The 2,982-nt window shown below is 42.5% G+C and overlaps 1 long non-coding RNA gene across 1 annotated transcript in view; it reads right to left on the bottom strand.

The window, feature by feature from the left end:
- Positions 1-1,204: 1,204 nt before the first annotated feature.
- Positions 1,205-2,982, bottom strand: part of LOC135561682 (uncharacterized) — a 4,971-nt gene continuing 3,193 nt past the window's right edge. The window contains exon 3 of the long non-coding RNA XR_010459599.1: positions 1,205-1,594. This is a non-coding gene — a long non-coding RNA (uncharacterized LOC135561682). The remainder of the gene's footprint in view (positions 1,595-2,982) is intronic.

Here is a 2,982-nt window from a genome sequence, read left to right as displayed (position 1 = left end):
ATACAGTATGAATTAACTGAGATCAGTCTGCAGTGATTCCCTGATTGGACGATATTATACAAAAGTGAAATATCTAGATTGTCTGGGATTTTGAATTAACTGAGATCAGTCTGTGTGATTCCCCTCGTGGACAGACTACAACATACAGTATGAATGAACTGAGATCAGTCTGTGTGATTTACAACATATTAGACAGTCTGTGTGACTACAACATACAGTATGAATTAACTGAGATCAGTCTGTGTGATTCCCCTCTTGGACAGACTACAACATACAGTATGAATTAACTGAGAACAGTCTGTGTGATCTTACAGTATGATTAACTGTCATGCTGACAGACCCTCATGAAATGAACTGAGATCATCCTTAAGTGTGTGTGTGTGTGTGTGTGTGTGTGTGTCAGAACTCTGGTGTCTGTGTACTCCAGTACATGTGTAGTGTAGGAACTCCAGTACTGGTCTGGCATGTGTCCACCCAGTCTGTGTCCACTCCAGTACATGTGTAGTGTAGATGTGTGTCCACTCCAGTACATGTGTAGTGTAGGATGTGTCTGTCACCCCAGTACATGTGTAGTGTAGGATGTGTGTCCACTCCAGTACATGTGTAGTGTAGGATGTGTGTCCACCCCAGTACATGTGTAGTGTAGATGTGTGTCTGTGTACTCCAGTACATGTGTAGTGTAGGATGTGTGTCCACTCCAGTACATGTGTAGTGTAGGATGTGTGTCACTCCAGTACATGTGTAGTGTAGGATGTGTGTCCACTCCAGTACATGTGTAGTGTAGGATGTGTCTGTGTGCTCCAGTAAATGTGTAGTGTAGGATGTGTCCACTCCAGTACATGTGTAGTGTAGGATGTGTGTCCACTACAGTACATGTGTAGTGTAGGATGTGTGTCCACTCCAGTACATGTGTAGTGTAGGATGTGTGTCCACCCAGTACATGTGTAGTGTAGGATGTGTGTCCACTCCAGTACATGTGTAGTGTAGGATGTGTGTCACTCCAGTACATGTGTAGTGTAGGATGTGTGTCCACTCAACATGTGTAGTGTAGGATGTGTGTCCACTCCAGTACATGTGTAGTGTAGGATGTGTGTCCACTCCAGTACATGTGTAGTGTAGGATGTGTGTCACTCCAGTACATGTGTAGTGTAGGATGTGTGTTGATGCCTAAAGAGACTCTGTGTTTAACACACTTCAACCAGACGACTGTAGAAGCTTCTGTTTTATTGAAGAACAACCGTTGTCTCCATTGAACACAACATCATGGTGTTTTATGATTGACTGATAGAGGGGATCTTTCAGAGTGACACTGATGTCTGTTGGTTGGATGGTAGTTTGTTCAATGTCAGCTTGGTTGTCTATTGGTTATTTCTTGGTTGGTCAAACGTTGGTTGACTGAATGTTGGGTCTAGTTGGTTGGTCATTGGCTTGATGGCTGAATGTCAGGTTTGTTGAACATAGATCCTTGTTGATAGCCTGTTAGTTCTCATTAGGTTGTATTTTGGTTGGTTTTTGGTTTGTTAGACTGGTTCCTAGGAGGAGGAAGAGGAAGAGGAGGCTGAGCTGTGACAGTTTGACATCATTCTCCTGTTACCTGCGGAGAGAGAGAGAGACAGAGAGACAGAGAGAGAGACAGAGAGACAGAGAGACAGATGTATGAGAGATTTGCTGTACAAACCATCCTCAGACACACTGTTCCCTATTTGGTGTACTACTTTGACCAAGTCTCTGGCCAAAGTAGTGAACAATGTAGGGAATAATGGCCAAAGTAGTGCACAATGTAGGGAATACTGGCCAAAGTAATGCACAATGTAGGGAACACTGGCCAAAGTAGTGCACAATGTAGGGAATACTGGCCAAAGTAGTGTACAATGTAGTGAATACTGGCCAAAGTAGTGAACAATGTAGGGAATACTGGCCAAAGTAGTGAACAATGTAGGGAATACTGGCCAAAGTAGTGAACAATGTAGGGAATACTGGCCAAAGTAGTGAACAATGTAGGGAATACTGGCAATAAAGTAGTGTACAATGTAGGGAATACTGGCCAAAGTAGTGAACAATGTAGGGAATACTGGCCAAAGTAGTGAACAATGTAGGGAATACTGGCCAAAGTAGTGAACAATGTAGGGAATACTGGCCAAAGTCGTGAACAATGTAGGGAATACTGGCCAAAGTAGTGAACAATGTAGGGAATACTGGCCAAAGTGGTGAACAATGTAGGGAACAGGCATCAATTTGGGACGCACACCCAGCTAAAGTACATGTATCACAGTGTAGTAGGGTTTCTCACAGTATCTACCTCTGGTACCAAACATCTACATGTATCAGTTAGTGTAGTAGGGTTTCTCACAGTATCTACCTCTGGTACCAAACATCTACATGTATCAGTTAGTGTAGTAGGGTTTCTCACAGTATCTACCTCTGGTACCAAACATCTACATGTAACAGTTAGTGTAGTAGGTTTTCTCACAGTATCTACCTCTGGTACCAAACATCTACATGTATCAGTTAGTGTAGTAGGGTTTCTCACAGTATCTACCTCTGGTACCAAACATCTACATCTATCAGTTAGTGTAGTAGGGTTTCTCACAGTATCTACCTCTGGTACCAAACATCTACATGTATCAGTTAGTGTAGTAGGGTTTCTCACAGTATCTACCTCTGGTACCAAACATCTACATGTATCAGTTAGTGTAGTAGGGTTTCTCACAGTATCTACCTCTGGTACCAAACATCTACATGTATCAGTTAGTGTAGTAGGGTTTCTCACAGTATCACCTCTGGTACCAAACATCTACATGTAACAGTTAGTGTAGTAGGTTTTCTCACAGTATCTACCTCTGGTACCAAACATCTACATGTATCAGTTAGTGTAGTAGGGTTTCTCACAGTATCTACCTCTGGTACCAAACATCTACATGTAACAGTTAGTGTAGTAGGGTTTCTCATCATGATGAGACACAAAGCACAGAAAACATCTTA

This window comes from Oncorhynchus nerka, linkage group LG18, assembly GCF_034236695.1.
Source record: "Oncorhynchus nerka isolate Pitt River linkage group LG18, Oner_Uvic_2.0, whole genome shotgun sequence".
Taxonomy (NCBI): domain Eukaryota; kingdom Metazoa; phylum Chordata; class Actinopteri; order Salmoniformes; family Salmonidae; genus Oncorhynchus; species Oncorhynchus nerka.
This window is presented reverse-complemented; position numbering and strand designations above follow the sequence as displayed.